Genomic DNA, 14,788 nt, shown 5'->3' with positions numbered 1-14,788 from the left:
AATTGAGAAACTCCTCTGTAATGTAATTCTTGTAATACCTTAAAATTAGCCCAGCTTCAAAGCCCTGTTTGTCTTTGTTTAGTTCCTCAGCCCCAGGTGTTTTGTTCTTTCCCCTCTCTGCACTATGTGAAGGCTGTTGATGCTTGCTCCCTGCAAATGGCACTATTTGCTACTTGTGCTACTAAACAGAAATACATAAGCCTCCTGCAGAAAGACACTGTACAGGCTAGAGCTCCAGAGATAACTTAAGAAAGCTACCAGGGAGGTTACAAATGAGATTTTAAACACTTATACAGAGTTCCCCCAAGACTTGACTTCCTTTACATAATCCTTTCAGTAAGTAACTGTCATAACAAAGATGCATAGAGTTAATCTTTCAACTCATGGTTTCCATCAGTCAGTCAGTTAAGAATTTATTAAACACCTACAGTGGCCAGACACCATACTAAACACTGAGGATACAAAACAAAAACAAACAACAACAAAAAACTGGACCCTGTTCTGAAGGACCCCATATTCTAATGGGAGAGACAACTTGCAAAATAAATATGGACAAACAAAATGTTTATACAGGATATACTGGGGATAATCTCTCAGAGGCAAGTCGCTAAGATTGAGAAAGACTGGGAAAGGTTTATTACAGAAAGTAGGAGTTTTACTGAGAAAATAAAGGGGAAAAAAAGAACAGAAACTCACCCCTCACACACACAACAATCTTGATGTATTTTTAAAGTTTTAAACAGTCTTCGAGTCCTTGACTCACAGGCTCCCCAATATCTGTGATTAACCCCGGGTTTTCAAGTTCAAAGTTACTAGCCTATTGATTGCCCTGTTCTTCCAGACTCTTCCAGAGATGCAGGTGGGTATTTTTTGTTATTGTTTAGTAGTTCAGTCATGTCCCATTTTTTTGTGAGCCCATTTGGAGTTTTCTCGGCAAAGATATTGGAGTGATTTGCCATTTCCTTCTCCATTTTCTTCATTTTACTGATGAGGAAACTGAGGCAAACAGAGTTAAGTGGCTTGCCCAGGGTCACACAGCTACTAAGTGTCTGAGGTCAGATTTGAACTCAGGAAGATGAGTCTTCCTTACTCCAGGCCCAGCACTCTATCCCCTAAGCCACCTAGCTGCCTAGGTATGGGTGTTTGGGGAGGATCCAGTTTTAAGCATTTACCTTCCACTATCCCATTGAGTTCTTATGTTCCTATGTGGTGAAAGATTATATTTTCTCTATCTGTTAAAAATTGTATTCTCTCTCTCTCTCTCTCTCTCTCTCTCTCTCTCTCTCTCTCTCTCTCTCTCTCTCTCTCTCTCTCTCCCTATTCTTAGAAATAATTCATCTGAGAATCATCATCTGTATTATGATTTTAAAGTACAAGTTAGGGGATCCTCAGAAGGGAATCAAAGCTAGAAAGACTCTTAGTCATCTAGTCCACTGTTCTACAAAGTGAGCACCTGCAGCCTGACTCCAAGGGGTTTGTGATCAATCATTCAGAGAGTAGGAAGATGGGGCACATGCCACCCTCCCATGAGTCATGAGACTTATCTGCCAATACAAGCAAACCTGTCTCCTAACACTCCCCCACAGTGCCTCTTCCTTCCACTGCTCAGATTTCCTGTCCCTCTACCACAGATCACATTGTAGCTTTGATAGTTTATTGGAGGCTGTGGCTGGTGAGTCATAATCCCCTATCCCACTTTCATTTTGGGGGAGGAGGGGTAAAGCGACTCTCACAGGACAAGCGAGCATGGATAAATTGAGTCTGCACCCTGATTTAATTCCATTATCTTCCCTCCCAAATGACCACGCTTAAGAACTTCCCTATTTCTATTGAAGGTACCATAATGCAGGTACCCTGTTTCATTGCTTTACAGCCTCGTTGTGAAGGAGTCTTTGTCTACTTTGTCTCTGTGTCTCTCTCTGTCTCTCTGTTTCTGTCTCTCTCTCTCTCTCTCTCTCTCTCTCTCTCTATCTATCTATATCTCTCCCTCTCCCTCTCCCTCTCCCCTTCTCTGACTCTCTTCTTTGTCCATTTGTTTCTTCTTTAGTTTACATGTACATTCAATTGCCTAATATTATTTCTATCTCTGCAGCTATCTTGTCCATCCCCTTCTCTCTACTCAAAGAACCACCAACCTTATTCAGACCTTTATTATTTTTAACCTATGCAATTGTGTTCCTGTTGTTCCTGTTATGTTTGACTCCTTGTGACCACATTTTGAGGTTTTCTTGGTAAAGATGTGGTTTGACATTTCCTTCTCCAGCTCATTTTTACAGATGAGGAAATTGAGGCAAATAGGGTTAAGTAGCATATACTAGTTATATGATTTTGGTCTTTCTAGTACAAATTTTGACTACCTTGGAATATACCTTCAATTTATAACATCGTTGCTATGGAATTAACTGTTCCTTGCAACATCTTTTCACCTAATAGTGTATTTTCATGGGGTAAAGAGGAAGAGAGAAGAGAAATAGGTCAAATGCTTGTTTATCCATATGACTGAGCAGCTCAGAATGTTAGTTCTGGCCTCCCAGACAGACAGGAAAATGACTACCAAGAAATTAATTTATAACAACAAATCAAGTGTTTCCTTGCTGGAGTTCTATTATTGATGTTTTGTGTTTAACAAAATATTATATTTTGTGTCTCATCGACTATATTGCTTCTTTTCAGGCTATGACTAAAAACTAAAGAGGCTTTATTCTGACACTAGAGAGGAAAACTTTTCCTTTCTTTTTCATCCTGAGACACCTTCCTTCTCATTTTGATCCCCAATTCTTCAGTATAGGTATTTCTGATTTCTTCTTAACATTGGCAAAATAAACAACCATGCTTGGTTTTAGTTGATAGTATATGTGGGCCGGCATCTCCCAGAGCAGCTCTTTTTTCTTCACAAACTGTTCCAACTTCAGACAACCAGGGATACTGAAATGGACCTAGCACCACAGGCGCTCTTTAGAATAGAATTAGCATCCACATCCCATGGTTAGCTAGGCTGTTTCTTTATCACCCTCATTGCATTATGTGAATGTAAAGCTTTAGTTATTTGCTTGGTCATTACTTTTATGGAGCTTACAAATAAATCTTCTTGCCCGGGCTTAAGACAATTATCCTGGTTACTTCATTTTCATGTTTCTTTTGACCCTATACAGGTTAGTTATTATAGGATAGGCAGCTAGGTGGTACAGTGCGTAGAGTGTGGGACAGTGCGTAGAATGTGGGACTGGAGTCAGGAGGACCTGAGTTTATATTCAGCCTCAGATATTTACTACCTGTGTTACCTTGAGCAAGCTACTCAACCTCTCTATGTCCTATTTTCCTTGTCTGTAAAATGGGTACAATAACGGCACCTACCTCTCGGGGTTGCCATGAGGATCAAATGAGGTAACATATGCGAAGTGTTTTGCAAACCTAAAAGCATTACGTAACTGCTATTATTATTATTTCTTTTTAATAACAGTAATTACCATTAGTGTTCTAGGATATCTGAAATCAGTCTTTGAATTTCAGCGGAAGGCTTCCTTCTCTTTTTTTTTTTCCTCTCTAGCAGTAAAGTTTATATTTAATAGGAAAGTAATAGTTACGTTAGGTTGCTAAGTATCTACCCACTGAAGGATGAGTATTCTGGAATGGCACATATTTAGCATTTGACATTTGATAAACAAGCTTGTTTAAGACATTCCCAGTGCAGTTTCTGCCTGGCAGTTGCAAGCATTGGTGTTTTATGAAGTAAATTGATGCATACATATTGCTTGCGTCAAGATTCTGTAGCTTTTTTTGTGGGAGGAGAGGAGGGAGGGGAGGAAAAATGGATCAGAACTTATAAGAATATCTAATGAAATTCATGCTATCTAGAGAGTTATAGCTGACACTTAGAAGTAAAACAGGGCCTAAAAAATGAGCATCTTTGTTTGAATGAATGGGAATATGTTAGTGCTAAATCATGACAAGGGCAGCTAAGTGGCACAGTGGATAGAATGTCTAGCCTGGAGGCAGGAAGTCTCACGTTCCTGAGTTCAAATGTGGCTGTGTGACCCTGGGAAAGTCACTTAACCCTGTTTACCTCAGTTGCCTCATCTGTAAAATGAGCTGGAGAAGGAAATGGCAAACTACTCCAGTATCTGAGCCAAGGAAACCCCAAATGGGGTCACAAAGAGTCAGACACAACTGAAATGACTCAGCAACAACAACAATAAATTATGCTAGGAGGAAGAAAACCAAGATTGTTTCTAGATGAGAATTGTTCACTTGTTGTCACCAGTTGTCTCTGATTTGAAGTTGAGCGCTCTGTTTGCTTCTCTCTCTGTCTGGGAGGCCCAAACAAAGGTTCTGAGCCACTCCAGCCAACTATACATGGACAGCTACTTGATCTATTTCTCTTTTTTACTCCATGAAAACAAGATGCACTAGTGATAGAGAAAAGCATAGTCAGGAGGAAGACTTGCCCTGACACTTCTCTCACTCATTCAGCCAGTGTGAAAGGAAAGGACCCTTGAAATTAGAAAGAGGGATAATGGTGGCTGTAGCAGAAGATGTGCAGAATGGTTAGAACAGAAGTCCCTGTATTACCAGTGAGGTGGATAACAAAGAGATGACCATGATCTTATGACTTTTTGCTGTAATACCTCCAATGCCCATGATTTGAAATAGAAAAATATTTTTTTTTACTAATGTAGGTTCATGCAAACCAGGTGCTTTTTAATGATGACAAATAAAAGGATAATGCCTTGTCCCCTCCCCCCCAGCCCTCCCCCCTCCAAAAAATCCAGATCAATGAAACAAATGACCTTGGAGTATTTTCTATGTCAAGCATTGATTGAGGTATGGTGAGGATATAAATGAATTTTGTCCTTGACCTCAATGAACTTAGAATTTCCTGATAGAATAATGAATGCATAAAACATTTATTAATCTCTTACTATATGCAAAGCAGTGTGCTAAGCACTGAAAATAAATATAGAAGAGATAGTCCCTGCTGTCAAGGACCTTACATTCTAATGGGGAAAGCAACAAACATAGATGGCTTAAAGTCACGTTAGTTTCTAATGTTGAACTGTTTGACGAGTGCCAAGGATTTCAGTGGCGAGAACTATTTTTTGCAGGGTCTTTAATTGCTGTGAGAACATCTCTTTAAAAAAAAAGAAAACTTTTTGACTCTCAAAAAGGGTGATAAACACTCCATGATGTCATTAGTCCAGGATGTGAGAAGAAGCCAGCTGGAGCAAGTTTGATTTAAAATAGACTAGTTGTAGGATTGCTTGAGGATTGTTGTAGGATGACTGTTGCACTGGAAGGCACACCATAACCAAGAAGCACAAAGATTCAATTAAGCTTTGGTGACTGAAGCAAAGTTAGAAATGTTCATCCTTTAGAGGATGGGCCACAATCACTGAGTAAGAATTAATCGGCACAAACCAAAGGAGGATACCACCAGGAGCTGGGAAGACAGAATGTATGTGCTTTTTAGACTTGGAGATGAAAAATTACGTTTGAATTGTAGACCTGCTTTGGAATCTGGGGGGAGAGAGAAAGAGAGAGAAAGCAAGAAAATGAGAGAGAAAGAGAGAGCAAGAAAATGAGAAAGAGAGAGAGAGAAAGAGGGTGAGAGAGAGAGAGAGAGAGAGAGAGAGAGAGAGAGAGAGAGAGAGAGAGAGAGAGAGAGATCTTTACAGGCTGAGTTCTGGTATTTTATTTATTCCTCTTGGCTACAGAATGACTGCCAGCAGGAGACTCATCACTAAGATATTGCAGGGAAAGGAAGCCAGGCAAGGAAAATATGTATTGCCTTTCTCCTCACCCCATAAATTTGTTATTAATAAATCAAATTTTTTATAGAATAATGTGCTACAGCTATCTTGAAAAGAAAGGCTTTATTATCAGTCTTTCTATTAAAATGCACAGTAGTTTGAAGAAGTGAATACATTTCTAACTAAAAAAAATGGCAATGTTAAGGACTATGAGGTAGCATGCTTTTGGCTGGTTTGACTCTTGGCTCATAGGATCTTTGTCACTGGGAGAAGGCTGCAAGGTTTGACATCCCATAAAAGGTATGACAGTGACAGTTTTCTCTTTCATGATGATTGCTGCCTAGTTTATGGAAAAATTCCATGTAAAATTTTTAACAGTCAAGTTCTTATACTAGGCATATGTTTATCAGTCACTTCAGAGTGTCAGGCTTAGCCTTTGGAGAAGTACAAGTTATGGCATTAAGTGTGAAATACCATGTTGAATTGAAATCGAAACCAATTTTATGGAGCTGAATGAAAGCTTTCAGTTGGAGCGTGCTTTTGCACTAAGAAAGACATGAATCTTGTGGAGAGTGATCTTGTTTTCTCCAATCTATGTGGAAAGTAAGAAGATTGGGTTATTGTAAATGTACGGACTTATACCCTCCAATGGGGTATGGTCAACTCAACTAGCTGTTTTCTGTGTCTTTCAGGTACTAATGCTCTACTTTACCACCACAACATGGCAGCTTTTCTGCTGCCAGAAAATCTCCTTCAAGGGGAGAATCTGGGCATGGGCAAGAGAGAATTTTGTTCAACCAGGAGAGCACATTGCTTGCTCCCTCTAAAACTTAAGGAGAGAGAGAATTCGTATAAATTTAATGAACATTTAGTGAGTGCTTACTGTGTGTAAGGTTCTGGGAATACAAAGGAAAAACCACATAGTCTTTGTCCTACTACTTAACGAGACAGATAAATACAATAACAGGTAGAACTTGATGGAGGAAAAAAAGAGATCCAGACAAATAGTTCAGGATAATTTGAAGATAGAGCAAAACTTTCAATTGAAGAGGAGAGGATCAAGGAAAATTTCATGAAGACAGTCATACCCTGTTTAACCTTGAAGGAATAGAAAGATTTTGAAAGGCACAGGATAGGAAGAAGGTATGGAGGATGCCAGTCTTGAAGGCACAAAGGCAAGTAATGGATGACAAGTTGGGATCAGTGAATAGCTAGTAGTCAAATTAGATTGGAAAACAGAATGTGTGAGATAAAGCTGGAAGGGCAGGTTAATTCAATACTGAAGGTAGAATTAGACTCATTCCTAATTATTTCCTACCATCAAGTATGCTAGTGCTCATGGTCTTAATATTGTGATAACATTCTCTGTCAATCAATAAACATTTATAAAGTGCCTATCAGGTACTGTGTTAAGTGCCAGAAATACAAGAACAAAAGTGAAACATTTCATGTCCTAAAGGCCCGCATGTTCAAATAGAGGCAATAACACGGTGGATGTAAGTATAGACATAGTATGTACAAAATAACTATAAGGCAGTTTAGTTTGGAGGAGGAGGAAGCAGACTAGCTGCTGGTTAAGCACTCTGAAGATGGGATTAGCCAGTCCCCCAAATCGTGGGATCATAAAGGAGAGCTAATAATAAAAAAGATGGCAAAGCCCTTAACAAAGTGTAATACTTAGTACTGGTGCTTGCTGACCTCCAGCAGATCTAAAAACTGACCTGGCGCAGAGAGCTAGACTGATGTTGAGGGGAAAATACCTGGGGAAAGGCTAGAGGACCTGTCACTAGTGAAGGTATTGCACTCAATAAATGGAGATTAAACTCTTATCACTATAGACCCATGGTATCTATGGTCCATCCAATTTCTGATAACCCCTTCATTTTTTTCTCCTCTTATCTGTCTGTTTCTGACCACACCATGACAGACTTGTTATATGGTTACTTTGACTGTAATTCTTTTTGACTCATTCAGCTATGGTCCTTCCATGCAGCAACATACTTGTTGGATGCCAGCTATTCCCAACAGTGAATTAAGAGCAAGACATTACTAGTTTTTTATAGTTTAGCACTTTTACTTCCTTTGGGTTTTGCCACCATTTTATTAACTCTGCCTTACGATCACACTGTGAGACAGATGTCATTGATGGTCCCAGGTTTTTTCTTTCCTAATATATATCCTTGCTAACTGCTCTGCCGGATCAAAGGATTAAAGCTGATAGCTCCGACTGAGAGGTACTGTCAGAATTGTCCAGTAAAGATTCAGTGTGTGTGTGTGTGTGTGTGTGTGTGTGTGTGTGTGTGTGTGTATGTGTGTGTGTGTATGCATATGTGTTAAAAATAACTTTTATCTTCTCATCTTTAATTACATTTCTAGGTTGGATTAAAAAAAAAGACCAAAGAAGGAACAAACAAATCAAGGGATGATGTATTGTTATTGCAATCACAAAAGCAAGACAGTTACTCTGGGAGTGAGGGGTGGGGGAAGTTGACAGAGATATTAATAATCCTAATGAGTGCTGAAGCCTCCCTCCCTCCCTCCCTAAGGATGCTTAGGCAGTATATAAAAATATGTAGAGGGATCCAGCACCTGTTGGCTAGTGCTTAGATTGGACCATTTACAGAGTCGTCTATTTGAGAAGGGAGAAAAAAGGGTCTAGTTAGCCTTCTCCATGGCATAGTGGTTTGGTTCTGCAGATATGGTGTCCTTAGGTAGTCTCTGTATATGTGCTTGTATTTGTCTGTGTTGTGCTGTGTGTGTGCGCGCGCGTGTGTGTGTGCCTGTGTATGTATAGGAAGTCTTATGTGCTGTACTACGCTACAAGCTTCTTGGGCACAGAGAGCACTGACGTAAGAACAATTCTGTCACAGGGTCACAAGACCTATAAGAGTTGTGCTCTATATGATACCTTCTGAGACATTCTCTTTTCTTCTAGATAAGCCTGTGTCAGAGCTCTTGAGACCCTGTTGCCAATTGTAGAATGCTAAGAAATCAGATTCCCTATCCCATGTCATGTTGGATTATTTGACAGACCTAACACAAAGCTCAGTGGTACAATTCAGGCAAGTCTAGGTATAGACTGCAAAGATCATAGGTCAGTAGGCATGACCCTAGGAGGTTAAACTTTGAGTTTTTTTCCTGCTTTTCATAATAATAAGTCTATTACCACTTGGGCATGGGATTATATCCTTATTCCTTTTCCACAAACGATGGGAAGGGACTGTAGCTTTCTTTTCGTAGTTTCAGTTGATTATTTTTTAATCTAGCTCATCTGTTTTCATTGTAAATTAAAAAAAATAATAATAGCTAACATTTATATAGTACTTTAAGGTTTACAAAGTGTTTTATAAAAATTATTTCATTTTGTTCTCGCAGCAATGCTGGGAGGTAAATGACATTATTATTCCAATTTTACAGATGAGGAAACTGAGGCAGAGGTCAAATGACTTGAGCAGTGTTGCAGAGATAGTATGTATCTGAGGCTGAATTTGAACTCAGGTCTTCTTGTCTCCAGGTCCAGTGCTCTATCCATTGTGCTAACTAGCTGCCTAGATAGGACTTGTGTTTAATGTAGAGAAATTGGGAGTGATGGCATGGCAGTGGGAGGTATTTTTGATGGAAGAGAATTACCTTCTTCTAGGAGATATAGTTGGTGGAGATTTCCCAAAAATGATAAAATGAGGAGTTCAAGGACTTCTTGGTGGGACTCCCTCTCTCAATATTACCTATGCGGTTTTATGTATAAGCTTGTCCAGCTCAAAGAACAACTAGATGACCAGAAGAGAAGTGATATGGGACTTCATGCATCTCCCTATCTTATGCCTCCCTTGATATTTATGATTAGAGGGTGATTGGATATGGTAAAGATGTGCTCCAGAATTGAATATTGATTGTGAAAGCTTGCTTCTTCCCTTCTAGGGCCCTAATTGAGGATGCCCATGAGTCATGCATAGATTATTGCCATAAAGATTTTGTATCATTGGGAAAATAAGTATATAGGCTGGTGGTAGTTAATGTTCTTTTAGCTGAGTTATTTTTAGTAGTAATAAAGTCTGAGATTTTTTTTCCTCATGACTTTCATATCTGATCTAGACATCTTATCTATTGGTACCTCAAATCCCTCACACTTGTTTCACGTCCAGCACAACTATAATCATACAGTTTCATTCAGACCAGTTGATTTTTATCTTTGTTCTTATTAGTGTCGTTTCTACCCCATAAACATTTCTGGGGCTGAAATGTTGTGGTGTAAGTGTGATGACTCCATTGTCTTTGATGGTGAACTCTAATGTTAGAGTTCGTAGGAAAATAGACATAGAGTTGGAGAGAAGCCTTTTACATATGAGGAAACCAAGGCCTGGAGACATTAGGTGATTTGCCTGTGGTTACACAGATAGAAAGTATTGGAGGCGAGATTCGCATATAGGTCTTCCTGAATCTCTATTACATCATGCTGCCTCCAACCATTTTAATTTTTCACTTCTCTTCCTATTCTATTTTGGAGTATGTTCTCATATAGCCATTGGTAGTTTGAAATTATTTTGAAAACTATTTTTTCATAACCTTTGACCACTTTTCTATTGGAGAATGACTCTTAGTGTTTGCTTGTAGGGATAGACACAAGAACTGGACGTATGCTCTAATTGAAGCAGGAAACTCCAAGATGAGGAAACTCCATCTACTCACACAGAGTAGCACCTTTTCTGTAACTTCTAGTCTGAGTTTCCTAGAGCACTGAGAGGCTAAGTGACTTATCAAGGGCCTGCACTGTCTGATGCTGCCATTATGAGCTGATCAGGAGGAACTCAAACCCAGGTCTTCCTAATTCTATGGTCAGCTTTTTCTACTGCACTGTATCATGCTGCTTCTCTATTTTCTAAAAGATTTTTACAAATAAATAACAGATATTGATTTGTGAAATTGAACAATTAAATTAAATTGTTCCTGTTCTACTTAGGAAAAAAATCTATAGCATTTATTTGGAAATATGTGCCTGGTTAGGATACAATAATATAGTCTGCTCATTTTCATTTCTAGCCTTGGAATGTGACTTGGATTCATTACCAAAATGATTTTAGTTTCTGATTGGAGATATTGAGTATTCAATGGAATTTAGTTATGTTCATTGAAGGATGGATGACTTCCTGGATGGGTAAAGCAGGCAGTTGCCTATGTAATAAAAATTATGTCATTTGAGAGGTAGAAAAGACCTTAGCAATCCTCTATTCCCACCCTCTCATCTTATGGAATAAGAAAGAGAAGCCTAAAAAGTTTCTGACTTGCCCAGCACAGAAAGAATAAGCCCTGTCAGTAGGGGGTTAATTTAAGGGCATAAGACTAGAGAGGCTGTGCCCACTGTAACTGAGCACCTGGTGACAGAGCATGAAGGAGAGGGTATTGCCTACAAGTTTTACTTACCACCAACTTAATAATTCTGCCTAGACTGGTCCTTCACTGATGATTCAGTCATCAAAACTTTATAATTAATAAATGGGAAACATGAAGCAAAACCCTATATATAAAAGTATCTGCTCAAATAAGGGGAAAAAGAGATTTAAATGGAAGTATTTGATGCAGAAGAAGACATCATTATTGTAAATAATGGATCATGCACGAATTCCTTTATTCAATTGCTAAATTACCTGAGAACAATTGCATGTTATTTAGCTATTTGCTTTAGGTTTAGCTCTACAACTCTTGGGGGGAGGCAATATTTATTTTTAGCATACTGATGCTAGTGATCAGATTTATTTTACTTGTTTCATCTTCCAGATTTAAATAATCTAAAGTACAGTGAACAGTTTAATATCTTTCCTGAGCATTTAAATTCCATATATATATATACATATATATATGTGTGTGTGTGTGTGTGTGTGTGTGTGTGTGTACATATATATGTATATGTGTGTGTGCGTGTGTGTGTATACACATATACCAGACTGGACTGAAAACATTAATACAGTTATTTTACTTTTGCAAAGTTCAGGTACAGGAGTTAGCCTGTAGAATTTAAATGAACTAGTTTCAGTACAAATTAAAAAAAGAAAAGGTCTTTATTAAATGCCTATGATATTCTATGGAAATACCATGCAAGTGAGAAATCAGTCTACTCTCTCTAAACCTCATTTTCTTCATCTATTGTTTTAGGGAGAAACTTGGCATTATTTAAAAAAAAATAAAATATTGTAGTTTCCCTAAAATAATCGAACCTACTCTCCTCCTCCTGTTTGATTGTGAGATCATCCCATTGTCCATGCATAGTGAATACCCAAAAGACTATACTGTGATATAAACTCTATAGGTTGTCCAGTGATCTGCAATTCACCATCTAGGTTGATGGCATTCTTCACATTCACTTGTTTCTCTTCTCTGTAGATAGCCAGGCCAAACTCTTTTGAGTGCTGATGGATCTCAATTGGGATGTTCTGCAACATTTAGGGTCTTGTTGCAATGAGAACAATGCCATGATCCAATAGGAGCATCTGGAGAACCTTACCATCTCCAAGAAATCACTCTTCAACATGGAATCTCCACTGGATCTCTTCCATGACAATGGGGAACAATATTTGGCAGCCATATATTTCTCTATTTTGTGTTTCACTTGATATTCATGGCCAGATGGTTATCAGTTACTTCTGTAAGTTTTTTTTTTAAATAATGAAAAGGTTATCCCTAAAACAAAGACCCATATTTTAACACCAATATTCTGATGATGCTTTATGGCTGTGAATTATGGGATAATATTATCACTAAAGAACTGAAGTGGAGGATCACCCAAAAGTCCGTGTCTTCGGTATCTTCTTCTCCTTTAGATACCTTGAAAGTCAATTGCCAAACACCCTCCAAACTGTTGGCTCCAGTAGAGACATCCTCTGTCTATACATGGTCTACTCTAGTTGCTTTTCCATGTCTTGTTTTCTTCAGTGCTGTTTCCACTTCCTTAAGTGGCATCTCCAGAGCTATGATGCTATGGTACAAATGTGGTAGATCCTCCAACCTCATTGTTGAAAAGAGTTCATTATAAACCTTTACAGATACTTTCCGTCTCTTGTCTACTTGCTATTCTCCTTCCATTTTTGAATTTAAATGACCTTGGGCTGACTTTGCTTAGTTGAATGCCTCGCCAAAGTTTCTTTAAACTTGTTTATTCTTCCACTGCTTTTCACTGTTTTATGAGGAGATATTGCTCATAATCTTCCACCATCCTTCTCTGTAAGATTTTACAAACAAGTTTATATTTTAAACCATTGTTGCCCTTGGCTGCTTCATCTCTTCACTTGGCAAGGAGATAAAGTACTTCCTGACTAATGCGATTTTTGGGCTCTTTTGGTCTCCTGCTATTCTCATTATGGCAATTGATTTACATTGGTTAAACTTCTATGAAACTTACAATCCATGTTTGTGTCCTTTCCTCCATCTGCTTCCCATTTTTTGACATCAATAACTTGTTTAAATAGATAAGATGGAATTGTTCTATTTACATGACAACTTTTTTTATCATAATTCTTTCTTCTAGTTTTGTGTTAATTTCTGTTTTTCCTGCAACAAATAAGTGTTAAATATTGGCATTCTAATTCTTCTGTGCTGTTAGGTGGACTGCCTCTTACCCCGCCCCAATCTAACATTTCAGAAGATTTCAGAAAGAAAATAAAATAGCCAAATGATCTTTGAATAAGACCATTTAGGCAAGCATGCTTTATGCTTAACTTTTTATGGTAATTTGAGAGCATATTTATGCTAAGATTCTGATATTAGAGATTAATATTTCTTTTTACTTGTTCTTTTGGGTTATATTATATGCTCATTTTTTGAGGAAGAAGAGTATTTTTGAAGAAGTGATTTGTAAACTGTGAAGTTTATAAAAGTGAGCTATTATGTTTCTGAGTTAGTTTGAACATGTATATGACCTTAAAAAGGGAAAATTTCATTTCTACTTAACATATCATGAGAATATTACTTTATTTCTGGTAGGGCAGGAACTGTGTTTTCTCCATCTTTGGATCTTAATATCACCTATCAGATTATCTTACACATAAATACTCAATGAATATTTATTTAATGACTAAACAAATTGTATCCTGTGGATCTTGGAGAGCTAATGAAAGATCTTGATTATAGGATTGTTGGTGAAATTTGTGTTTTAGGAAGATTCACTGGGCAGGGGTAGTGCACAACAAATTGGAGAAGAGATGACAGAAAACCAGTTTAGGGGCTACTGCAGTTACTTCAGTATTAATGGATAAAGAGCTGAGGTAAAATGGTGATAGTAGGAATGGAGAGGAGAAGGATGTACAAGAAAATACAAAGGAAGAATTGGCAGCATTTGACAAGTTATCTGAGAGAGGGGGGAGGGGGCGTGGAGTGGGAGGGAGGGAGGGGGAGAGAGAGATTAAGTTTTAGAGACCTGGGCTGGTTGTACTTTATAAGGTTAGGTCTTGTTTGTCCATTACATTTTTTAAAACCTGACCTGTAATCACACTGGTGTAGAGAACTCCATGTGAGGCCATTTCCTAAATCAATTCATATTGGAACCTGCTCTGCAATTTAGAATCTTAGAGAATTACCTGGAGTCACTGAGAGTTTAAGTGACTTGCTCAGGGCATTACAGCCATTAGTGTCAGAGATAGGACGTGAACCCAAGTCTTTCTAACTCCAAGGCTGGGTGTCTATCCATTAATTTTTCTTTCTTTTAAATATGGCAGTGGGAATAGTATTTGTATCACTGGATAAAAAGGAAAGGAGAAAGAGCAGTATTTAATAAAGTCATTTGCTCCTTGGGTCCATTAGAGTAAGAACTACATTATTTGACCATCCAAAAAGCAAAAACAACTATGACAACAAAAAACCCCTGGTATTTCAAATACTTTTAATACAGATTTTCCCTTTAGTAAACCAAATAATGCCAAAGGCGACCAGGATCAATGTTGAAATAGACCCATATCCAGTATGTTGTTTTTGAGGATGAGATCATAATAACATTTTGTAAACTTGATAGTTTGCAGAGAGCTTTCATTTGAAAAAATCTCATTTCATGATAACAG

At 38.1% G+C, this 14,788-nt stretch overlaps 1 protein-coding gene across 2 annotated transcripts in view; it reads left to right on the top strand.

Moving 5' to 3' along the window:
• Window positions 1-14,788, top strand: part of ESR1 (estrogen receptor 1) — a 454,084-nt gene that overhangs the window by 250,079 nt on the left and 189,217 nt on the right. The gene's annotated exons all lie outside the window — the stretch shown is intronic.

Source organism: Trichosurus vulpecula, chromosome 7 (assembly GCF_011100635.1).
Source record: "Trichosurus vulpecula isolate mTriVul1 chromosome 7, mTriVul1.pri, whole genome shotgun sequence".
NCBI classification, from domain to species: domain Eukaryota; kingdom Metazoa; phylum Chordata; class Mammalia; order Diprotodontia; family Phalangeridae; genus Trichosurus; species Trichosurus vulpecula.
Note: the sequence above shows the minus strand (reverse complement) of the source record. Positions and strands in the feature narration are given on the sequence as shown.